Below are 24,745 nucleotides of genomic sequence, written 5' to 3'. Positions count from 1 at the left end.
ACGGGCCCACCGGCACAACTGAAGACCACTCATGGCTTTAAAGCCGGACAGACTCACCTAACCCTGGCCCACAAGGCCACAACACTGACATCCACCGGCCTTCCTTGTGTCAACCGCCCACCCGGGGCTCCAGTGCAGTGAGCTCTCGGCAGCTGTCCAGCAGGCCACAGCCTTACAACCTTCGCCACACCACCGCCCTCAGGCCTGCAACTCTGGACCCCGACGGAGGCACCACATTCGGTCCAGACACACGGTTTCCCAATCAGCTCCAAAGCACAAACCTCATGCAACGTTCTTCTTTCATCCGAGCGCCTTACCACCTTTCAGCCCATCCCGGCCACGGCATCACGGCAAACTGCCCAACAGAGCAGAGACGCTCCGCGCCCCACGCTCCACGACCAATTACCCATATAAACACCCCTGACCACCAGGAGACATCACGGTATCCCAAGTCAGGAGTTGGCCCTCACAGCGTGTCTCGGAGGTCACAGTCCGTGTGCTTCGGGGGGCCCATCACAGCCCATGAAGACCCCAAAGAGACACTGAAGCCCACAGGGGCTGCCAGGGCCAGCGATGTGCAAGTTCCCTTCCCATCACACCAAACACGCAAGCTTCCTGGCACAAGGGCGGCCAAGCTACCAAAAGAATGTTACCTCAGACAAGCTGAGACAAGGAAGGGCCCCATCAATGGGGGAGCCAACGAAACTATTCAGGAGTTCTCCACACTAGGGTGGGGCTCGGCACTTGCCAGCCAACACCCTATGTGACGCAGGGACCCCCTGGGGTGTGGGGTGGCAAGGGAAGCATTCACTGGGACCCTCCCCTCGGGCCCTCCTTTGCAATGCCTATGCCTGCCCAGAAATAGGCACGCAAGAGCCATCACCTCGCCATTAAAACACAGCACGCTACGTGACATGGACATTCTCGGGAGCACACCGCACCACTTTGTCTTGGGGTCGCCCCCAGCCAAGGTCGCCAGACCCTTGCACACAGGGATTCCACCCAGGGGACAGGAGGAAGGAGATGGGGAGACTGCCCAACGCCCAGGAGACCTCCAGCCGGGTGCAGGTCCAAAGTGGGTGCCAACAGGTGCCGCGCCACCCATTTCTATCCTTTCTGCCTCCTCGTCACTGGCAATGCCCTATCCCCACCAAACGGAAAGGCAGCACCAACTTGGGCCTGAAGCCTGGGCCTTGTGCTCTCATCAGGGAATGGAGGACCCCGGCCTAAACTTGCGCACGCAGGCCGCGGGGGACCAGGTCCGTGTGACTGCAATCACGACACACATGCTGGCCCTCAGCTCGCCAGGCCTAGCCCACCTGCACCACCACCAATACTCAGGCCTGCTGCGCTGGCCGCCACGCCACCTCTTCAGTGCCCACCGCACGGACCGCTCTCCTTCCCGTGTACAGCACCTATCGGGGGTGTTTCTAATGCCCGTGACACGGAGGACCTTCAAGTGTGGATGCCTTGGGTGGATGGGGAAATGTGTACCAGTGGCATTCCTCCCTCACTCTCCTAAAGGCTCTGGCTCAGGCAACGTGCTGGACCTCAGATCCGATGAGAGAGACGGTAGTGGGTTTCACTCATTTTGTTCAGATTTTCCAAGGAATGTTTTTTGGGGGACTCATCATCGATCCAAGCCACGTTCCCAGACGCTGGAAGTATCATCCCCAGGGCCCGGCGGTGGGCCAGCCGGGGACCTCCATGGCCTTGAGCGCCCTGGAGGACCCAGGGCCACGCCACGGAGCCGGAGGAACACACCGTTCCCTCTGGGGGTGGAACTCGGCAAGCCATCACTGGCCTGCTGAGAGACAGCTCCTGGGAGGAGCTGCAAGGGCCCGCAGACAGCATCAGCACGCGGGGCAAGGGAGTGCTTACCCTCCTCCTGAGCGATCCACCAGCACGGCGCACGAGCTAGGCCATTCCCAATTCCACCATGCCGTAGCACCTCCGGGCCTCAGAAGAAACGAACGTCTTCCTTCCAAGCAGACAGCATGCCTCTCAAGGCAACTCCCCCTGAGAAGTGTACACAAAGCATATGCACCGTTGAGAGGGGGACCCAGGGACACGGGCCGCCACTTCCATGCCATTCCTTCCAGCGGGGTGACCTTCCTGCCCTTCACTGAACTGCTGCGGGGGGTTTTCTACCCAGACCCGCCCCATAAACACGTGTTTCCAAGATCTCTTTGGTGGCCACCGCTAGGACCTGACTTGTGTCCTAGTCGGAGCCCCGATTTCAAGCAGACGCTGTTTCTGGGAACGGCTGGTGCGGTCCTCGGAACGTGTGCCTAGGTCAGACTCACACGCTAGGCTGCGCTTGTGTTCCTCATTTCCTGAGAGGCCAGTCACCCTCGACCCCTTCCAGGCTTGACCCCGTGAAAACCCTACTGCTCTAGACCAAGGCCTTGCATCGAGGGCATGAGAACCATGGCCTCTGCGGGATGCTGACAGGGGCCAGGGGTGGTTGCCTAACAGCCGCTACTTCTCCTGATGGCACGCTGTGCTCACACTCACAGGGGATCTGACGCCAATGGGGCCACACTCCCAGGTGAACCGCACCTGGCACAAAAGCAACCGACACCGCCACTGGACACCGCCACCCTCACGCCGGGGAGATCACCCAGAGACACTGCCTCAAGAGCAGAGGCAGACCAACCTAGGTGGCCAGACGCGCTGCATGGCCAGCAGCGCATCCTCCCTTCGGGGAGTCAACCTGTCCTCACGGGCCCACCGGCACAACTGAAGACCACTCATGGCTTTAAAGCCGGACAGACTCACCTAACCCTGGCCCACAAGGCCACAACACTGACATCCACCGGCCTTCCTTGTGTCAACCGCCCACCCGGGGCTCCAGTGCAGTGAGCTCTCGGCAGCTGTCCAGCAGGCCACAGCCTTACAACCTTCGCCACACCACCGCCCTCAGGCCTGCAACTCTGGACCCCGACGGAGGCACCACATTCGGTCCAGACACACGGTTTCCCAATCAGCTCCAAAGCACAAACCTCATGCAACGTTCTTCTTTCATCCGAGCGCCTTACCACCTTTCAGCCCATCCCGGCCACGGCATCACGGCAAACTGCCCAACAGAGCAGAGACGCTCCGCGCCCCACGCTCCACGACCAATTACCCATATAAACACCCCTGACCACCAGGAGACATCACGGTATCCCAAGTCAGGAGTTGGCCCTCACAGCGTGTCTCGGAGGTCACAGTCCGTGTGCTTCGGGGGGCCCATCACAGCCCATGAAGACCCCAAAGAGACACTGAAGCCCACAGGGGCTGCCAGGGCCAGCGATGTGCAAGTTCCCTTCCCATCACACCAAACACGCAAGCTTCCTGGCACAAGGGCGGCCAAGCTACCAAAAGAATGTTACCTCAGACAAGCTGAGACAAGGAAGGGCCCCATCAATGGGGGAGCCAACGAAACTATTCAGGAGTTCTCCACACTAGGGTGGGGCTTGGCACTTGCCAGCCAACACCCTATGTGACGCAGGGACCCCCTGGGGTGTGGGGTGGCAAGGGAAGCATTCACTGGGACCCTCCCCTCGGGCCCTCCTTTGCAATGCCTATGCCTGCCCAGAAATAGGCACGCAAGAGCCATCACCTCGCCATTAAAACACAGCACGCTACGTGACATGGACATTCTCGGGAGCACACCGCACCACTTTGTCTTGGGGTCGCCCCCAGCCAAGGTCGCCAGACCCTTGCACACAGGGATTCCACCCAGGGGACAGGAGGAAGGAGATGGGGAGACTGCCCAACGCCCAGGAGACCTCCAGCCGGGTGCAGGTCCAAAGTGGGTGCCAACAGGTGCCGCGCCACCCATTTCTATCCTTTCTGCCTCCTCGTCACTGGCAATGCCCTATCCCCACCAAACGGAAAGGCAGCACCAACTTGGGCCTGAAGCCTGGGCCTTGTGCTCTCATCAGGGAATGGAGGACCCCGGCCTAAACTTGCGCACGCAGGCCGCGGGGGACCAGGTCCGTGTGACTGCAATCACGACACACATGCTGGCCCTCAGCTCGCCAGGCCTAGCCCACCTGCACCACCACCAATACTCAGGCCTGCTGCGCTGGCCGCCACGCCACCTCTTCAGTGCCCACCGCACGGACCGCTCTCCTTCCCGTGTACAGCACCTATCGGGGGTGTTTCTAATGCCCGTGACACGGAGGACCTTCAAGTGTGGATGCCTTGGGTGGATGGGGAAATGTGTACCAGTGGCATTCCTCCCTCACTCTCCTAAAGGCTCTGGCTCAGGCAACGTGCTGGACCTCAGATCCGATGAGAGAGACGGTAGTGGGTTTCACTCATTTTGTTCAGATTTTCCAAGGAATGTGTTTTGGGGGACTCATCATCGATCCAAGCCACGTTCCCAGACGCTGGAAGTATCATCCCCAGGGCCCGGCGGTGGGCCAGCCGGGGACCTCCATGGCCTTGAGCGCCCTGGAGGACCCAGGGCCACGCCACGGAGCCGGAGGAACACACCGTTCCCTCTGGGGGTGGAACTCGGCAAGCCATCACTGGCCTGCTGAGAGACAGCTCCTGGGAGGAGCTGCAAGGGCCCGCAGACAGCATCAGCACGCGGGGCAAGGGAGTGCTTACCCTCCTCCTGAGCGATCCACCAGCACGGCGCACGAGCTAGGCCATTCCCAATTCCACCATGCCGTAGCACCTCCGGGCCTCAGAAGAAACGAACGTCTTCCTTCCAAGCAGACAGCATGCCTCTCAAGGCAACTCCCCCTGAGAAGTGTACACAAAGCATATGCACCGTTGAGAGGGGGACCCAGGGACACGGGCCGCCACTTCCATGCCATTCCTTCCAGCGGGGTAACCTTCCTGCCCTTCACTGAACTGCTGCGGGGGGTTTTCTACCCAGACCCGCCCCATAAACACGTGTTTCCAAGATCTCTTTGGTGGCCACCGCTAGGACCTGACTTGTGTCCTAGTCGGAGCCCCGATTTCAAGCAGACGCTGTTTCTGGGAACGGCTGGTGCGGTCCTCGGAACGTGTGCCTAGGTCAGACTCACACGCTAGGCTGCGCTTGTGTTCCTCATTTCCTGAGAGGCCAGTCACCCTCGACCCCTTCCAGGCTTGACCCCGTGAAAACCCTACTGCTCTAGACCAAGGCCTTGCATCGAGGGCATGAGAACCATGGCCTCTGCGGGATGCTGACAGGGGCCAGGGGTGGTTGCCTAACAGCCGCTACTTCTCCTGATGGCACGCTGTGCTCACACTCACAGGGGATCTGACGCCAATGGGGCCACACTCCCAGGTGAACCGCACCTGGCACAAAAGCAACCGACACCGCCACTGGACACCGCCACCCTCACGCCGGGGAGATCACCCAGAGACACTGCCTCAAGAGCAGAGGCAGACCAACCTAGGTGGCCAGACGCGCTGCATGGCCAGCAGCGCATCCTCCCTTCGGGGAGTCAACCTGTCCTCACGGGCCCACCGGCACAACTGAAGACCACTCATGGCTTTAAAGCCGGACAGACTCACCTAACCCTGGCCCACAAGGCCACAACACTGACATCCACCGGCCTTCCTTGTGTCAACCGCCCACCCGGGGCTCCAGTGCAGTGAGCTCTCGGCAGCTGTCCAGCAGGCCACAGCCTTACAACCTTCGCCACACCACCGCCCTCAGGCCTGCAACTCTGGACCCCGACGGAGGCACCACATTCGGTCCAGACACACGGTTTCCCAATCAGCTCCAAAGCACAAACCTCATGCAACGTTCTTCTTTCATCCGAGCGCCTTACCACCTTTCAGCCCATCCCGGCCACGGCATCACGGCAAACTGCCCAACAGAGCAGAGACGCTCCGGGCCCCACGCTCCACGACCAATTACCCATATAAACACCCCTGACCACCAGGAGACATCACGGTATCCCAAGTCAGGAGTTGGCCCTCACAGCGTGTCTCGGAGGTCACAGTCCGTGTGCTTCGGGGGGCCCATCACAGCCCATGAAGACCCCAAAGAGACACTGAAGCCCACAGGGGCTGCCAGGGCCAGCGATGTGCAAGTTCCCTTCCCATCACACCAAACACGCAAGCTTCCTGGCACAAGGGCGGCCAAGCTACCAAAAGAATGTTACCTCAGACAAGCTGAGACAAGGAAGGGCCCCATCAATGGGGGAGCCAACGAAACTATTCAGGAGTTCTCCACACTAGGGTGGGGCTCGGCACTTGCCAGCCAACACCCTATGTGACGCAGGGACCCCCTGGGGTGTGGGGTGGCAAGGGAAGCATTCACTGGGACCCTCCCCTCGGGCCCTCCTTTGCAATGCCTATGCCTGCCCAGAAATAGGCACGCAAGAGCCATCACCTCGCCATTAAAACACAGCACGCTACGTGACATGGACATTCTCGGGAGCACACCGCACCACTTTGTCTTGGGGTCGCCCCCAGCCAAGGTCGCCAGACCCTTGCACACAGGGATTCCACCCAGGGGACAGGAGGAAGGAGATGGGGAGACTGCCCAACGCCCAGGAGACCTCCAGCCGGGTGCAGGTCCAAAGTGGGTGCCAACAGGTGCCGCGCCACCCATTTCTATCCTTTCTGCCTCCTCGTCACTGGCAATGCCCTATCCCCACCAAACGGAAAGGCAGCACCAACTTGGGCCTGAAGCTTGGGCCTTGTGCTCTCATCAGGGAATGGAGGACCCCGGCCTAAACTTGCGCACGCAGGCCGCGGGGGACCAGGTCCGTGTGACTGCAATCACGACACACATGCTGGCCCTCAGCTCGCCAGGCCTAGCCCACCTGCACCACCACCAATACTCAGGCCTGCTGCACTGGCCGCCACGCCACCTCTTCAGTGCCCACCGCACGGACCGCTCTCCTTCCCGTGTACAGCACCTATCGGGGGTGTTTCTAATGCCCGTGACACGGAGGACCTTCAAGTGTGGATGCCTTGGGTGGATGGGGAAATGTGTACCAGTGGCATTCCTCCCTCACTCTCCTAAAGGCTCTGGCTCAGGCAACGTGCTGGACCTCAGATCCGATGAGAGAGACGGTAGTGGGTTTCACTCATTTTGTTCAGATTTTCCAAGGAATGTGTTTTGGGGGACTCATCATCGATCCAAGCCACGTTCCCAGACGCTGGAAGTATCATCCCCAGGGCCCGGCGGTGGGCCAGCCGGGGACCTCCATGGCCTTGAGCGCCCTGGAGGACCCAGGGCCACGCCACGGAGCCGGAGGAACACACCGTTCCCTCTGGGGGTGGAACTCGGCAAGCCATCACTGGCCTGCTGAGAGACAGCTCCTGGGAGGAGCTGCAAGGGCCCGCAGACAGCATCAGCACGCGGGGCAAGGGAGTGCTTACCCTCCTCCTGAGCGATCCACCAGCACGGCGCACGAGCTAGGCCATTCCCAATTCCACCATGCCGTAGCACCTCCGGGCCTCAGAAGAAACGAACGTCTTCCTTCCAAGCAGACAGCATGCCTCTCAAGGCAACTCCCCCTGAGAAGTGTACACAAAGCATATGCACCGTTGAGAGGGGGACCCAGGGACACGGGCCGCCACTTCCATGCCATTCCTTCCAGCGGGGTAACCTTCCTGCCCTTCACTGAACTGCTGCGGGGGGTTTTCTACCCAGACCCGCCCCATAAACACGTGTTTCCAAGATCTCTTTGGTGGCCACCGCTAGGACCTGACTTGTGTCCTAGTCGGAGCCCCGATTTCAAGCAGACGCTGTTTCTGGGAACGGCTGGTGCGGTCCTCGGAACGTGTGCCTAGGTCAGACTCACACGCTAGGCTGCGCTTGTGTTCCTCATTTCCTGAGAGGCCAGTCACCCTCGACCCCTTCCAGGCTTGACCCCGTGAAAACCCTACTGCTCTAGACCAAGGCCTTGCATCGAGGGCATGAGAACCATGGCCTCTGCGGGATGCTGACAGGGGCCAGGGGTGGTTGCCTAACAGCCGCTACTTCTCCTGATGGCACGCTGTGCTCACACTCACAGGGGATCTGACGCCAATGGGGCCACACTCCCAGGTGAACCGCACCTGGCACAAAAGCAACCGACACCGCCACTGGACACCGCCACCCTCACGCCGGGGAGATCACCCAGAGACACTGCCTCAAGAGCAGAGGCAGACCAACCTAGGTGGCCAGACGCGCTGCATGGCCAGCAGCGCATCCTCCCTTCGGGGAGTCAACCTGTCCTCACGGGCCCACCGGCACAACTGAAGACCACTCATGGCTTTAAAGCCGGACAGACTCACCTAACCCTGGCCCACAAGGCCACAACACTGACATCCACCGGCCTTCCTTGTGTCAACCGCCCACCCGGGGCTCCAGTGCAGTGAGCTCTCGGCAGCTGTCCAGCAGGCCACAGCCTTACAACCTTCGCCACACCACCGCCCTCAGGCCTGCAACTCTGGACCCCGACGGAGGCACCACATTCGGTCCAGACACACGGTTTCCCAATCAGCTCCAAAGCACAAACCTCATGCAACGTTCTTCTTTCATCCGAGCGCCTTACCACCTTTCAGCCCATCCCGGCCACGGCATCACGGCAAACTGCCCAACAGAGCAGAGACGCTCCGCGCCCCACGCTCCACGACCAATTACCCATATAAACACCCCTGACCACCAGGAGACATCACGGTATCCCAAGTCAGGAGTTGGCCCTCACAGCGTGTCTCGGAGGTCACAGTCCGTGTGCTTCGGGGGGCCCATCACAGCCCATGAAGACCCCAAAGAGACACTGAAGCCCACAGGGGCTGCCAGGGCCAGCGATGTGCAAGTTCCCTTCCCATCACACCAAACACGCAAGCTTCCTGGCACAAGGGCGGCCAAGCTACCAAAAGAATGTTACCTCAGACAAGCTGAGACAAGGAAGGGCCCCATCAATGGGGGAGCCAACGAAACTATTCAGGAGTTCTCCACACTAGGGTGGGGCTTGGCACTTGCCAGCCAACACCCTATGTGACGCAGGGACCCCCTGGGGTGTGGGGTGGCAAGGGAAGCATTCACTGGGACCCTCCCCTCGGGCCCTCCTTTGCAATGCCTATGCCTGCCCAGAAATAGGCACGCAAGAGCCATCACCTCGCCATTAAAACACAGCACGCTACGTGACATGGACATTCTCGGGAGCACACCGCACCACTTTGTCTTGGGGTCGCCCCCAGCCAAGGTCGCCAGACCCTTGCACACAGGGATTCCACCCAGGGGACAGGAGGAAGGAGATGGGGAGACTGCCCAACGCCCAGGAGACCTCCAGCCGGGTGCAGGTCCAAAGTGGGTGCCAACAGGTGCCGCGCCACCCATTTCTATCCTTTCTGCCTCCTCGTCACTGGCAATGCCCTATCCCCACCAAACGGAAAGGCAGCACCAACTTGGGCCTGAAGCCTGGGCCTTGTGCTCTCATCAGGGAATGGAGGACCCCGGCCTAAACTTGCGCACGCAGGCCGCGGGGGACCAGGTCCGTGTGACTGCAATCACGACACACATGCTGGCCCTCAGCTCGCCAGGCCTAGCCCACCTGCACCACCACCAATACTCAGGCCTGCTGCGCTGGCCGCCACGCCACCTCTTCAGTGCCCACCGCACGGACCGCTCTCCTTCCCGTGTACAGCACCTATCAGGGGTGTTTCTAATGCCCGTGACACGGAGGACCTTCAAGTGTGGATGCCTTGGGTGGATGGGGAAATGTGTACCAGTGGCATTCCTCCCTCACTCTCCTAAAGGCTCTGGCTCAGGCAACGTGCTGGACCTCAGATCCGATGAGAGAGACGGTAGTGGGTTTCACTCATTTTGTTCAGATTTTCCAAGGAATGTGTTTTGGGGGACTCATCATCGATCCAAGCCACGTTCCCAGACGCTGGAAGTATCATCCCCAGGGCCCGGCGGTGGGCCAGCCGGGGACCTCCATGGCCTTGAGCGCCCTGGAGGACCCAGGGCCACGCCACGGAGCCGGAGGAACACACCGTTCCCTCTGGGGGTGGAACTCGGCAAGCCATCACTGGCCTGCTGAGAGACAGCTCCTGGGAGGAGCTGCAAGGGCCCGCAGACAGCATCAGCACGCGGGGCAAGGGAGTGCTTACCCTCCTCCTGAGCGATCCACCAGCACGGCGCACGAGCTAGGCCATTCCCAATTCCACCATGCCGTAGCACCTCCGGGCCTCAGAAGAAACGAACGTCTTCCTTCCAAGCAGACAGCATGCCTCTCAAGGCAACTCCCCCTGAGAAGTGTACACAAAGCATATGCACCGTTGAGAGGGGGACCCAGGGACACGGGCCGCCACTTCCATGCCATTCCTTCCAGCGGGGTGACCTTCCTGCCCTTCACTGAACTGCTGCGGGGGGTTTTCTACCCAGACCCGCCCCATAAACACGTGTTTCCAAGATCTCTTTGGTGGCCACCGCTAGGACCTGACTTGTGTCCTAGTCGGAGCCCCGATTTCAAGCAGACGCTGTTTCTGGGAACGGCTGGTGCGGTCCTCGGAACGTGTGCCTAGGTCAGACTCACACGCTAGGCTGCGCTTGTGTTCCTCATTTCCTGAGAGGCCAGTCACCCTCGACCCCTTCCAGGCTTGACCCCGTGAAAACCCTACTGCTCTAGACCAAGGCCTTGCATCGAGGGCATGAGAACCATGGCCTCTGCGGGATGCTGACAGGGGCCAGGGGTGGTTGCCTAACAGCCGCTACTTCTCCTGATGGCACGCTGTGCTCACACTCACAGGGGATCTGACGCCAATGGGGCCACACTCCCAGGTGAACCGCACCTGGCACAAAAGCAACCGACACCGCCACTGGACACCGCCACCCTCACGCCGGGGAGATCACCCAGAGACACTGCCTCAAGAGCAGAGGCAGACCAACCTAGGTGGCCAGACGCGCTGCATGGCCAGCAGCGCATCCTCCCTTCGGGGAGTCAACCTGTCCTCACGGGCCCACCGGCACAACTGAAGACCACTCATGGCTTTAAAGCCGGACAGACTCACCTAACCCTGGCCCACAAGGCCACAACACTGACATCCACCGGCCTTCCTTGTGTCAACCGCCCACCCGGGGCTCCAGTGCAGTGAGCTCTCGGCAGCTGTCCAGCAGGCCACAGCCTTACAACCTTCGCCACACCACCGCCCTCAGGCCTGCAACTCTGGACCCCGACGGAGGCACCACATTCGGTCCAGACACACGGTTTCCCAATCAGCTCCAAAGCACAAACCTCATGCAACGTTCTTCTTTCATCCGAGCGCCTTACCACCTTTCAGCCCATCCCGGCCACGGCATCACGGCAAACTGCCCAACAGAGCAGAGACGCTCCGCGCCCCACGCTCCACGACCAATTACCCATATAAACACCCCTGACCACCAGGAGACATCACGGTATCCCAAGTCAGGAGTTGGCCCTCACAGCGTGTCTCGGAGGTCACAGTCCGTGTGCTTCGGGGGGCCCATCACAGCCCATGAAGACCCCAAAGAGACACTGAAGCCCACAGGGGCTGCCAGGGCCAGCGATGTGCAAGTTCCCTTCCCATCACACCAAACACGCAAGCTTCCTGGCACAAGGGCGGCCAAGCTACCAAAAGAATGTTACCTCAGACAAGCTGAGACAAGGAAGGGCCCCATCAATGGGGGAGCCAACGAAACTATTCAGGAGTTCTCCACACTAGGGTGGGGCTCGGCACTTGCCAGCCAACACCCTATGTGACGCAGGGACCCCCTGGGGTGTGGGGTGGCAAGGGAAGCATTCACTGGGACCCTCCCCTCGGGCCCTCCTTTGCAATGCCTATGCCTGCCCAGAAATAGGCACGCAAGAGCCATCACCTCGCCATTAAAACACAGCACGCTACGTGACATGGACATTCTCGGGAGCACACCGCACCACTTTGTCTTGGGGTCGCCCCCAGCCAAGGTCGCCAGACCCTTGCACACAGGGATTCCACCCAGGGGACAGGAGGAAGGAGATGGGGAGACTGCCCAACGCCCAGGAGACCTCCAGCCGGGTGCAGGTCCAAAGTGGGTGCCAACAGGTGCCGCGCCACCCATTTCTATCCTTTCTGCCTCCTCGTCACTGGCAATGCCCTATCCCCACCAAACGGAAAGGCAGCACCAACTTGGGCCTGAAGCCTGGGCCTTGTGCTCTCATCAGGGAATGGAGGACCCCGGCCTAAACTTGCGCACGCAGGCCGCGGGGGACCAGGTCCGTGTGACTGCAATCACGACACACATGCTGGCCCTCAGCTCGCCAGGCCTAGCCCACCTGCACCACCACCAATACTCAGGCCTGCTGCGCTGGCCGCCACGCCACCTCTTCAGTGCCCACCGCACGGACCGCTCTCCTTCCCGTGTACAGCACCTATCGGGGGTGTTTCTAATGCCCGTGACACGGAGGACCTTCAAGTGTGGATGCCTTGGGTGGATGGGGAAATGTGTACCAGTGGCATTCCTCCCTCACTCTCCTAAAGGCTCTGGCTCAGGCAACGTGCTGGACCTCAGATCCGATGAGAGAGACGGTAGTGGGTTTCACTCATTTTGTTCAGATTTTCCAAGGAATGTGTTTTGGGGGACTCATCATCGATCCAAGCCACGTTCCCAGACGCTGGAAGTATCATCCCCAGGGCCCGGCGGTGGGCCAGCCGGGGACCTCCATGGCCTTGAGCGCCCTGGAGGACCCAGGGCCACGCCACGGAGCCGGAGGAACACACCGTTCCCTCTGGGGGTGGAACTCGGCAAGCCATCACTGGCCTGCTGAGAGACAGCTCCTGGGAGGAGCTGCAAGGGCCCGCAGACAGCATCAGCACGCGGGGCAAGGGAGTGCTTACCCTCCTCCTGAGCGATCCACCAGCACGGCGCACGAGCTAGGCCATTCCCAATTCCACCATGCCGTAGCACCTCCGGGCCTCAGAAGAAACGAACGTCTTCCTTCCAAGCAGACAGCATGCCTCTCAAGGCAACTCCCCCTGAGAAGTGTACACAAAGCATATGCACCGTTGAGAGGGGGACCCAGGGACACGGGCCGCCACTTCCATGCCATTCCTTCCAGCGGGGTGACCTTCCTGCCCTTCACTGAACTGCTGCGGGGGGTTTTCTACCCAGACCCGCCCCATAAACACGTGTTTCCAAGATCTCTTTGGTGGCCACCGCTAGGACCTGACTTGTGTCCTAGTCGGAGCCCCGATTTCAAGCAGACGCTGTTTCTGGGAACGGCTGGTGCGGTCCTCGGAACGTGTGCCTAGGTCAGACTCACACGCTAGGCTGCGCTTGTGTTCCTCATTTCCTGAGAGGCCAGTCACCCTCGACCCCTTCCAGGCTTGACCCCGTGAAAACCCTACTGCTCTAGACCAAGGCCTTGCATCGAGGGCATGAGAACCATGGCCTCTGCGGGATGCTGACAGGGGCCAGGGGTGGTTGCCTAACAGCCGCTACTTCTCCTGATGGCACGCTGTGCTCACACTCACAGGGGATCTGACGCCAATGGGGCCACACTCCCAGGTGAACCGCACCTGGCACAAAAGCAACCGACACCGCCACTGGACACCGCCACCCTCACGCCGGGGAGATCACCCAGAGACACTGCCTCAAGAGCAGAGGCAGACCAACCTAGGTGGCCAGACGCGCTACATGGCCAGCAGCGCATCCTCCCTTCGGGGAGTCAACCTGTCCTCACGGGCCCACCGGCACAACTGAAGACCACTCATGGCTTTAAAGCCGGACAGACTCACCTAACCCTGGCCCACAAGGCCACAACACTGACATCCACCGGCCTTCCTTGTGTCAACCGCCCACCCGGGGCTCCAGTGCAGTGAGCTCTCGGCAGCTGTCCAGCAGGCCACAGCCTTACAACCTTCGCCACACCACCGCCCTCAGGCCTGCAACTCTGGACCCCGACGGAGGCACCACATTCGGTCCAGACACACGGTTTCCCAATCAGCTCCAAAGCACAAACCTCATGCAACGTTCTTCTTTCATCCGAGCGCCTTACCACCTTTCAGCCCATCCCGGCCACGGCATCACGGCAAACTGCCCAACAGAGCAGAGACGCTCCGGGCCCCACGCTCCACGACCAATTACCCATATAAACACCCCTGACCACCAGGAGACATCACGGTATCCCAAGTCAGGAGTTGGCCCTCACAGCGTGTCTCGGAGGTCACAGTCCGTGTGCTTCGGGGGGCCCATCACAGCCCATGAAGACCCCAAAGAGACACTGAAGCCCACAGGGGCTGCCAGGGCCAGCGATGTGCAAGTTCCCTTCCCATCACACCAAACACGCAAGCTTCCTGGCACAAGGGCGGCCAAGCTACCAAAAGAATGTTACCTCAGACAAGCTGAGACAAGGAAGGGCCCCATCAATGGGGGAGCCAACGAAACTATTCAGGAGTTCTCCACACTAGGGTGGGGCTCGGCACTTGCCAGCCAACACCCTATGTGACGCAGGGACCCCCTGGGGTGTGGGGTGGCAAGGGAAGCATTCACTGGGACCCTCCCCTCGGGCCCTCCTTTGCAATGCCTATGCCTGCCCAGAAATAGGCACGCAAGAGCCATCACCTCGCCATTAAAACACAGCACGCTACGTGACATGGACATTCTCGGGAGCACACCGCACCACTTTGTCTTGGGGTCGCCCCCAGCCAAGGTCGCCAGACCCTTGCACACAGGGATTCCACCCAGGGGACAGGAGGAAGGAGATGGGGAGACTGCCCAACGCCCAGGAGACCTCCAGCCGGGTGCAGGTCCAAAGTGGGTGCCAACAGGTGCCGCGCCACCCATTTCTATCCTTTCTGCCTCCTCGTCACTGGCAATGCCCTATCCCCACCAAACGGAAAGGCAGCACCAACTTGGGCCTGAAGCCTGGGCCTTGTGCTCTCATCAGGGAATGGAGGACCCCGGCCTAAACTTGCGCACGCAGGCCGCGGGGGACCAGGTCCGTGTGACTGCAATCACGACACACATGCTGGCCCTCAGCTCGCCAGGCCTAGCCCACCTGCACCACCACCAATACTCAGGCCTGCTGCACTGGCCGCCACGCCACCTCTTCAGTGCCCACCGCACGGACCGCTCTCCTTCCCGTGTACAGCACCTATCGGGGGTGTTTCTAATGCCCGTGACACGGAGGACCTTCAAGTGTGGATGCCTTGGGTGGATGGGGAAATGTGTACCAGTGGCATTCCTCCCTCACTCTCCTAAAGGCTCTGGCTCAGGCAACGTGCTGGACCTCAGATCCGATGAGAGAGACGGTAGTGGGTTTCACTCATTTTGTTCAGATTTTCCAAGGAATGTGTTTTGGGGGACTCATCATCGATCCAAGCCACGTTCCCAGACGCTGGAAGTATCATCCCCAGGGCCCGGCGGTGGGCCAGCCGGGGACCTCCATGGCCTTGAGCGCCCTGGAGGACCCAGGGCCACGCCACGGAGCCGGAGGAACACACCGTTCCCTCTGGGGGTGGAACTCGGCAAGCCATCACTGGCCTGCTGAGAGACAGCTCCTGGGAGGAGCTGCAAGGGCCCGCAGACAGCATCAGCACGCGGGACAAGGGAGTGCTTACCCTCCTCCTGAGCGATCCACCAGCACGGCGCACGAGCTAGGCCATTCCCAATTCCACCATGCCGTAGCACCTCCGGGCCTCAGAAGAAACGAACGTCTTCCTTCCAAGCAGACAGCATGCCTCTCAAGGCAACTCCCCCTGAGAAGTGTACACAAAGCATATGCACCGTTGAGAGGGGGACCCAGGGACACGGGCCGCCACTTCCATGCCATTCCTTCCAGCGGGGTAACCTTCCTGCCCTTCACTGAACTGCTGCGGGGGGTTTTCTACCCAGACCCGCCCCATAAACACGTGTTTCCAAGATCTCTTTGGTGGCCACCGCTAGGACCTGACTTGTGTCCTAGTCGGAGCCCCGATTTCAAGCAGACGCTGTTTCTGGGAACGGCTGGTGCGGTCCTCGGAACGTGTGCCTAGGTCAGACTCACACGCTAGGCTGCGCTTGTGTTCCTCATTTCCTGAGAGGCCAGTCACCCTCGACCCCTTCCAGGCTTGACCCCGTGAAAACCCTACTGCTCTAGACCAAGGCCTTGCATCGAGGGCATGAGAACCATGGCCTCTGCGGGATGCTGACAGGGGCCAGGGGTGGTTGCCTAACAGCCGCTACTTCTCCTGATGGCACGCTGTGCTCACACTCACAGGGGATCTGACGCCAATGGGGCCACACTCCCAGGTGAACCGCACCTGGCACAAAAGCAACCGACACCGCCACTGGACACCGCCACCCTCACGCCGGGGAGATCACCCAGAGACACTGCCTCAAGAGCAGAGGCAGACCAACCTAGGTGGCCAGACGCGCTGCATGGCCAGCAGCGCATCCTCCCTTCGGGGAGTCAACCTGTCCTCACGGGCCCACCGGCACAACTGAAGACCACTCATGGCTTTAAAGCCGGACAGACTCACCTAACCCTGGCCCACAAGGCCACAACACTGACATCCACCGGCCTTCCTTGTGTCAACCGCCCACCCGGGGCTCCAGTGCAGTGAGCTCTCGGCAGCTGTCCAGCAGGCCACAGCCTTACAACCTTCGCCACACCACCGCCCTCAGGCCTGCAACTCTGGACCCCGACGGAGGCACCACATTCGGTCCAGACACACGGTTTCCCAATCAGCTCCAAAGCACAAACCTCATGCAACGTTCTTCTTTCATCCGAGCGCCTTACCACCTTTCAGCCCATCCCGGCCACGGCATCACGGCAAACTGCCCAACAGAGCAGAGACGCTCCGCGCCCCACGCTCCACGACCAATTACCCATATAAACACCCCTGACCACCAGGAGACATCACGGTATCCCAAGTCAGGAGTTGGCCCTCACAGCGTGTCTCGGAGGTCACAGTCCGTGTGCTTCGGGGGGCCCATCACAGCCCATGAAGACCCCAAAGAGACACTGAAGCCCACAGGGGCTGCCAGGGCCAGCGATGTGCAAGTTCCCTTCCCATCACACCAAACACGCAAGCTTCCTGGCACAAGGGCGGCCAAGCTACCAAAAGAATGTTACCTCAGACAAGCTGAGACAAGGAAGGGCCCCATCAATGGGGGAGCCAACGAAACTATTCAGGAGTTCTCCACACTAGGGTGGGGCTCGGCACTTGCCAGCCAACACCCTATGTGACGCAGGGACCCCCTGGGGTGTGGGGTGGCAAGGGAAGCATTCACTGGGACCCTCCCCTCGGGCCCTCCTTTGCAATGCCTATGCCTGCCCAGAAATAGGCACGCAAAAGCCATCACCTCGCCATTAAAACACAGCACGCTACGTGACATGGACATTCTCGGGAGCACACCGCACCACTTTGTCTTGGGGTCGCCCCCAGCCAAGGTCGCCAGACCCTTGCACACAGGGATTCCACCCAGGGGACAGGAGGAAGGAGATGGGGAGACTGCCCAACGCCCAGGAGACCTCCAGCCGGGTGCAGGTCCAAAGTGGGTGCCAACAGGTGCCGCGCCACCCATTTCTATCCTTTCTGCCTCCTCGTCACTGGCAATGCCCTATCCCCACCAAACGGAAAGGCAGCACCAACTTGGGCCTGAAGCCTGGGCCTTGTGCTCTCATCAGGGAATGGAGGACCCCGGCCTAAACTTGCGCACGCAGGCCGCGGGGGACCAGGTCCGTGTGACTGCAATCACGACACACATGCTGGCCCTCAGCTCGCCAGGCCTAGCCCACCTGCACCACCACCAATACTCAGGCCTGCTGCGCTGGCCGCCACGCCACCTCTTCAGTGCCCACCGCACGGACCGCTCTCCTTCCCGTGTACAGCACCTATCGGGGGTGTTTCTAATGCCCGTGACACGGAGGACCTTCAAGTGTGGATGCCTTGGGTGGATGGGGAAATGTGTACCAGTGGCATTCCTCCCTCACTCTCCTAAAGGCTCTGGCTCAGGCAACGTGCTGGACCTCAGATCCGATGAGAGAGACGGTAGTGGGTTTCACTCATTTTGTTCAGATTTTCCAAGGAATGTGTTTTGGGGGACTCATCATCGATCCAAGCCACGTTCCCAGACGCTGGAAGTATCATCCCCAGGGCCCGGCGGTGGGCCAGCCGGGGACCTCCATGGCCTTGAGCGCCCTGGAGGACCCAGGGCCACGCCACGGAGCCGGAGGAACACACCGTTCCCTCTGGGGGTGGAACTCGGCAAGCCATCACTGGCCTGCTGAGAGACAGCTCCTGGGAGGAGCTGCAAGGGCCCGCAGACAGCATCAGCACGCGGGGCAAGGGAGTGCTTACCCTCCTCCTGAGCGATCCACCAGCACGGCGCACGAGCTAGGCCATTCCCAATTCCACCATGCCGTAGCACCTCCGGGCCTCAGAAGAAACGAACGTCTTCCTTCCAAGCAGACAGCATGCCTCTCAAGGCAACTCCCCCTGAGAAGTGTACACAAAGCATATGCACCGTTGAGAGGGGGACCCAGGGACACGGGCCGCCACTTCCATGCCATTCCTTCCAGCGGGGTGACCTTCCTGCCCTTCACTGAACTGCTGCGGGGGGTTTTCTACCCAGACCCGCCCCATAAACACGTGTTTCCAAGATCTCTTTGGTGGCCACCGCTAGGACCTGACTTGTGTCCTAGTCGGAGCCCCGATTTCAAGCAGACGCTGTTTCTGGGAACGGCTGGTGCGGTCCTCGGAACGTGTGCCTAGGTCAGACTCACACGCTAGGCTGCGCTTGTGTTCCTCATTTCCTGAGAGGCCAGTCACCCTCGACCCCTTCCAGGCTTGACCCCGTGAAAACCCTACTGCTCTAGACCAAGGCCTTGCATCGAGGGCATGAGAACCATGGCCTCTGCGGGATGCTGACAGGGGCCAGGGGTGGTTGCCTAACAGCCGCTACTTCTCCTGATGGCACGCTGTGCTCACACTCACAGGGGATCTGACGCCAATGGGGCCACACTCCCAGGTGAACCGCACCTGGCACAAAAGCAACCGACACCGCCACTGGACACCGCCACCCTCACGCCGGGGAGATCACCCAGAGACACTGCCTCAAGAGCAGAGGCAGACCAACCTAGGTGGCCAGACGCGCTGCATGGCCAGCAGCGCATCCTCCCTTCGGGGAGTCAACCTGTCCTCACGGGCCCACCGGCACAACTGAAGACCACTCATGGCTTTAAAGCCGGACAGACTCACCTAACCCTGGCCCACAAGGCCACAACACTGACATCCACCGGCCTTCCTTGTGTCAACCGCCCACCCGGGGCTCCAGTGCAGTGAGCTCTCGGCAGCTGTCCAGCAGGCCACAGCCTTACAACCTTCGCCACACCACCGCCCTCAGGCCTGCAACTCTGGACCCCGACGGAGGCACCACATTCGGTCCAGACACACGGTTTCCCAATCAGCTCCAAAGCACAAACCTCATGCAACGTTCTTCTTTCATCCGAGCGCCTTACCACCTTTCAGCCCATCCCGGCCACGGCATCACGGCAAACTGCCCAACAGAGCAGAGACGCTCCGCGCCCCACGCTCCACGACCAATTACCCATATAAACACCCCTGACCACCAGGAGACATCACGGTATCCCAAGTCAGGAGTTGGCCCTCACAGCGTGTCTCGGAGGTCACAGTCCGTGTGCTTCGGGGGGCCCATCACAGCCCATGAAGACCCCAAAGAGACACTGAAGCCCACAGGGGCTGCCAGGGCCAGCGATGTGCAAGTTCCCTTCCCATCACACCAAACACGCAAGCTTCCTGGCACAAGGGCGGCCAAGCTACCAAAAGAATGTTACCTCAGACAAGCTGAGACAAGGAAGGGCCCCATCAATGGGGGAGCCAACGAAACTATTCAGGAGTTCTCCACACTAGGGTGGGGCTCGGCACTTGCCAGCCAACACCCTATGTGACGCAGGGACCCCCTGGGGTGTGGGGTGGCAAGGGAAGCATTCACTGGGACCCTCCCCTCGGGCCCTCCTTTGCAATGCCTATGCCTGCCCAGAAATAGGCACGCAAGAGCCATCACCTCGCCATTAAAACACAGCACGCTACGTGACATGGACATTCTCGGGAGCACACCGCACCACTTTGTCTTGGGGTCGCCCCCAGCCAAGGTCGCCAGACCCTTGCACACAGGGATTCCACCCAGGGGACAGGAGGAAGGAGATGGGGAGACTGCCCAACGCCCAGGAGACCTCCAGCCGGGTGCAGGTCCAAAGTGGGTGCCAACAGGTGCCGCGCCACCCATTTCTATCCTTTCTGCCTCCTCGTCACTGGCAATGCCCTATCCCCACCAAACGGAAAGGCAGCACCAACTTGGGCCTGAAGCCTGGGCCTTGTGCTCTCATCAGGGAATGGAGGACCCCGGCCTAAACTTGCGCACGCAGGCCGCGGGGGACCAGGTCCGTGTGACTGCAATCACGACACACATGCTGGCCCTCAGCTCGCCAGGCCTAGCCCACCTGCACCACCACCAATACTCAGGCCTGCTGCGCTGGCCGCCACGCCACCTCTTCAGTGCCCACCGCACGGACCGCTCTCCTTCCCGTGTACAGCACCTATCGGGGGTGTTTCTAATGCCCGTGACACGGAGGACCTTCAAGTGTGGATGCCTTGGGTGGATGGGGAAATGTGTACCAGTGGCATTCCTCCCTCACTCTCCTAAAGGCTCTGGCTCAGGCAACGTGCTGGACCTCAGATCCGATGAGAGAGACGGTAGTGGGTTTCACTCATTTTGTTCAGATTTTCCAAGGAATGTGTTTTGGGGGACTCATCATCGATCCAAGCCACGTTCCCAGACGCTGGAAGTATCATCCCCAGGGCCCGGCGGTGGGCCAGCCGGGGACCTCCATGGCCTTGAGCGCCCTGGAGGACCCAGGGCCACGCCACGGAGCCGGAGGAACACACCGTTCCCTCTGGGGGTGGAACTCGGCAAGCCATCACTGGCCTGCTGAGAGACAGCTCCTGGGAGGAGCTGCAAGGGCCCGCAGACAGCATCAGCACGCGGGGCAAGGGAGTGCTTACCCTCCTCCTGAGCGATCCACCAGCACGGCGCACGAGCTAGGCCATTCCCAATTCCACCATGCCGTAGCACCTCCGGGCCTCAGAAGAAACGAACGTCTTCCTTCCAAGCAGACAGCATGCCTCTCAAGGCAACTCCCCCTGAGAAGTGTACACAAAGCATATGCACCGTTGAGAGGGGGACCCAGGGACACGGGCCGCCACTTCCATGCCATTCCTTCCAGCGGGGTGACCTTCCTGCCCTTCACTGAACTGCTGCGGGGGGTTTTCTACCCAGACCCGCCCCATAAACACGTGTTTCCAAGATCTCTTTGGTGGCCACCGCTAGGACCTGACTTGTGTCCTAGTCGGAGCCCCGATTTCAAGCAGACGCTGTTTCTGGGAACGGCTGGTGCGGTCCTCGGAACGTGTGCCTAGGTCAGACTCACACGCTAGGCTGCGCTTGTGTTCCTCATTTCCTGAGAGGCCAGTCACCCTCGACCCCTTCCAGGCTTGACCCCGTGAAAACCCTACTGCTCTAGACCAAGGCCTTGCATCGAGGGCATGAGAACCATGGCCTCTGCGGGATGCTGACAGGGGCCAGGGGTGGTTGCCTAACAGCCGCTACTTCTCCTGATGGCACGCTGTGCTCACACTCACAGGGGATCTGACGCCAATGGGGCCACACTCCCAGGTGAACCGCACCTGGCACAAAAGCAACCGACACCGCCACTGGACACCGCCACCCTCACGCCGGGGAGATCACCCAGAGACACTGCCTCAAGAGCAGAGGCAGACCAACCTAGGTGGCCAGACGCGCTGCATGGCCAGCAGCGCATCCTCCCTTCGGGGAGTCAACCTGTCCTCACGGGCCCACCGGCACAACTGAAGACCACTCATGGCTTTAAAGCCGGACAGACTCACCTAACCCTGGCCCACAAGGCCACAACACTGACATCCACCGGCCTTCCTTGTGTCAACCGCCCACCCGGGGCTCCAGTGCAGTGAGCTCTCGGCAGCTGTCCAGCAGGCCACAGCCTTACAACCTTCGCCACACCACCGCCCTCAGGCCTGCAACTCTGGACCCCGACGGAGGCACCACATTCGGTCCAGACACACGGTTTCCCAATCAGCTCCAAAGCACAAACCTCATGCAACGTTCTTCTTTCATCCGAGCGCCTTACCACCTTTCAGCCCATCCCGGCCACGGCATCACGGCAAACTGCCCAACAGAGCAGAGACGCTCCGCGCCCCACGCTCCACGACCAATTACCCATATAAACACCCCTGACCACCAGGAGACATCACGGTATCCCAAGTCAGGAGTTGGCCCTCACAGCGTGTCTCGGAGGTCACAGTCCGTGTGCTTCGGGGGGCCCATCACAGCCCATGAAGACCCCAAAGAGACACTGAAGCCCACAGGGGCTGCCAGGGCCAGCGATGTGCAAGTTCCCTTCCCATCACACCAAACACGCAAGCTTCCTGGCACAAGGGCGGCCAAGCTACCAAAAGAATGTTACCTCAGACAAGCTGAGACAAGGAAGGGCCCCATCAATGGGGGAGCCAACGAAACTATTCAGGAGTTCTCCACACTAGGGTGGGGCTCGGCACTTGCCAGCCAACACCCTATGTGACGCAGGGACCCCCTGGGGTGTGGGGTGGCAAGGGAAGCATTCACTGGGACCCTCCCCTCGGGCCCTCCTTTGCAATGCCTATGCCTGCCCAGAAATAGGCACGCAAGAGCCATCACCTCGCCATTAAAACACAGCACGCTACGTGACATGGACATTCTCGGGAGCACACCGCACCACTTTGTCTTGGGGTCGCCCCCAGCCAAGGTCGCCAGACCCTTGCACACAGGGATTCCACCCAGGGGACAGGAGGAAGGAGATGGGGAGACTGCCCAACGCCCAGGAGACCTCCAGCCGGGTGCAGGTCCAAAGTGGGTGCCAACAGGTGCCGCGCCACCCATTTCTATCCTTTCTGCCTCCTCGTCACTGGCAATGCCCTATCCCCACCAAACGGAAAGGCAGCACCAACTTGGGCCTGAAGCCTGGGCCTTGTGCTCTCATCAGGGAATGGAGGACCCCGGCCTAAACTTGCGCACGCAGGCCGCGGGGGACCAGGTCCGTGTGACTGCAATCACGACACACATGCTGGCCCTCAGCTCGCCAGGCCTAGCCCACCTGCACCACCACCAATACTCAGGCCTGCTGCGCTGGCCGCCACGCCACCTCTTCAGTGCCCACCGCACGGACCGCTCTCCTTCCCGTGTACAGCACCTATCGGGGGTGTTTCTAATGCCCGTGACACGGAGGACCTTCAAGTGTGGATGCCTTGGGTGGATGGGGAAATGTGTACCAGTGGCATTCCTCCCTCACTCTCCTAAAGGCTCTGGCTCAGGCAACGTGCTGGACCTCAGATCCGATGAGAGAGACGGTAGTGGGTTTCACTCATTTTGTTCAGATTTTCCAAGGAATGTGTTTTGGGGGACTCATCATCGATCCAAGCCACGTTCCCAGACGCTGGAAGTATCATCCCCAGGGCCCGGCGGTGGGCCAGCCGGGGACCTCCATGGCCTTGAGCGCCCTGGAGGACCCAGGGCCACGCCACGGAGCCGGAGGAACACACCGTTCCCTCTGGGGGTGGAACTCGGCAAGCCATCACTGGCCTGCTGAGAGACAGCTCCTGGGAGGAGCTGCAAGGGCCCGCAGACAGCATCAGCACGCGGGGCAAGGGAGTGCTTACCCTCCTCCTGAGCGATCCACCAGCACGGCGCACGAGCTAGGCCATTCCCAATTCCACCATGCCGTAGCACCTCCGGGCCTCAGAAGAAACGAACGTCTTCCTTCCAAGCAGACAGCATGCCTCTCAAGGCAACTCCCCCTGAGAAGTGTACACAAAGCATATGCACCGTTGAGAGGGGGACCCAGGGACACGGGCCGCCACTTCCATGCCATTCCTTCCAGCGGGGTGACCTTCCTGCCCTTCACTGAACTGCTGCGGGGGGTTTTCTACCCAGACCCGCCCCATAAACACGTGTTTCCAAGATCTCTTTGGTGGCCACCGCTAGGACCTGACTCGTGTCCTAGTCGGAGCCCCGATTTCAAGCAGACGCTGTTTCTGGGAACGGCTGGTGCGGTCCTCGGAACGTGTGCCTAGGTCAGACTCACACGCTAGGCTGCGCTTGTGTTCCTCATTTCCTGAGAGGCCAGTCACCCTCGACCCCTTCCAGGCTTGACCCCGTGAAAACCCTACTGCTCTAGACCAAGGCCTTGCATCGAGGGCATGAGAACCATGGCCTCTGCGGGATGCTGACAGGGGCCAGGGGTGGTTGCCTAACAGCCGCTACTTCTCCTGATGGCACGCTGTGCTCACACTCACAGGGGATCTGACGCCAATGGGGCCACACTCCCAGGTGAACCGCACCTGGCACAAAAGCAACCGACACCGCCACTGGACACCGCCACCCTCACGCCGGGGAGATCACCCAGAGACACTGCCTCAAGAGCAGAGGCAGACCAACCTAGGTGGCCAGACGCGCTGCATGGCCAGCAGCGCATCCTCCCTTCGGGGAGTCAACCTGTCCTCACGGGCCCACCGGCACAACTGAAGACCACTCATGGCTTTAAAGCCGGACAGACTCACCTAACCCTGGCCCACAAGGCCACAACACTGACATCCACCGGCCTTCCTTGTGTCAACCGCCCACCCGGGGCTCCAGTGCAGTGAGCTCTCGGCAGCTGTCCAGCAGGCCACAGCCTTACAACCTTCGCCACACCACCGCCCTCAGGCCTGCAACTCTGGACCCCGACGGAGG

At 60.7% G+C, this 24,745-nt stretch overlaps 9 non-coding genes across 9 annotated transcripts; all 9 read right to left on the bottom strand.

Annotated features, from left to right (window-relative positions):
* Positions 1-1,546: 1,546 nt before the first annotated feature.
* On the bottom strand, positions 1,547-1,640 carry LOC138382177 (small nucleolar RNA SNORD116). Its single transcript, XR_011233332.1, has one exon. It is a non-coding gene; the product is annotated as a small nucleolar RNA SNORD116 (small nucleolar RNA).
* Positions 1,641-4,270: 2,630 nt separating this feature from the next.
* On the bottom strand, positions 4,271-4,364 carry LOC138382203 (small nucleolar RNA SNORD116). Its single transcript, XR_011233356.1, has one exon. It is a non-coding gene; the product is annotated as a small nucleolar RNA SNORD116 (small nucleolar RNA).
* Positions 4,365-6,994: 2,630 nt separating this feature from the next.
* Positions 6,995-7,088, bottom strand: LOC138382202 (small nucleolar RNA SNORD116). The gene has a single exon (XR_011233355.1). It is a non-coding gene; the product is annotated as a small nucleolar RNA SNORD116 (small nucleolar RNA).
* Positions 7,089-9,718: 2,630 nt separating this feature from the next.
* Positions 9,719-9,812, bottom strand: LOC138382201 (small nucleolar RNA SNORD116). The gene has a single exon (XR_011233354.1). It is a non-coding gene; the product is annotated as a small nucleolar RNA SNORD116 (small nucleolar RNA).
* A 2,630-nt stretch (positions 9,813-12,442) lies between these two features.
* LOC138382200 (small nucleolar RNA SNORD116) lies at positions 12,443-12,536 on the bottom strand. Its single transcript, XR_011233353.1, has one exon. It is a non-coding gene; the product is annotated as a small nucleolar RNA SNORD116 (small nucleolar RNA).
* A 2,630-nt stretch (positions 12,537-15,166) lies between these two features.
* LOC138382199 (small nucleolar RNA SNORD116) lies at positions 15,167-15,260 on the bottom strand. Its single transcript, XR_011233352.1, has one exon. It is a non-coding gene; the product is annotated as a small nucleolar RNA SNORD116 (small nucleolar RNA).
* A 2,630-nt stretch (positions 15,261-17,890) lies between these two features.
* Positions 17,891-17,984, bottom strand: LOC138382198 (small nucleolar RNA SNORD116). Its single transcript, XR_011233351.1, has one exon. It is a non-coding gene; the product is annotated as a small nucleolar RNA SNORD116 (small nucleolar RNA).
* Positions 17,985-20,614: 2,630 nt separating this feature from the next.
* Positions 20,615-20,708, bottom strand: LOC138382196 (small nucleolar RNA SNORD116). Its single transcript, XR_011233350.1, has one exon. It is a non-coding gene; the product is annotated as a small nucleolar RNA SNORD116 (small nucleolar RNA).
* A 2,630-nt stretch (positions 20,709-23,338) lies between these two features.
* Positions 23,339-23,432, bottom strand: LOC138382195 (small nucleolar RNA SNORD116). Its single transcript, XR_011233349.1, has one exon. It is a non-coding gene; the product is annotated as a small nucleolar RNA SNORD116 (small nucleolar RNA).
* Positions 23,433-24,745: the final 1,313 nt, after the last annotated feature.

Source organism: Eulemur rufifrons, chromosome 3 (genome assembly GCF_041146395.1).
Source record: "Eulemur rufifrons isolate Redbay chromosome 3, OSU_ERuf_1, whole genome shotgun sequence".
Classification (NCBI taxonomy): domain Eukaryota; kingdom Metazoa; phylum Chordata; class Mammalia; order Primates; family Lemuridae; genus Eulemur; species Eulemur rufifrons.
This window is presented reverse-complemented; position numbering and strand designations above follow the sequence as displayed.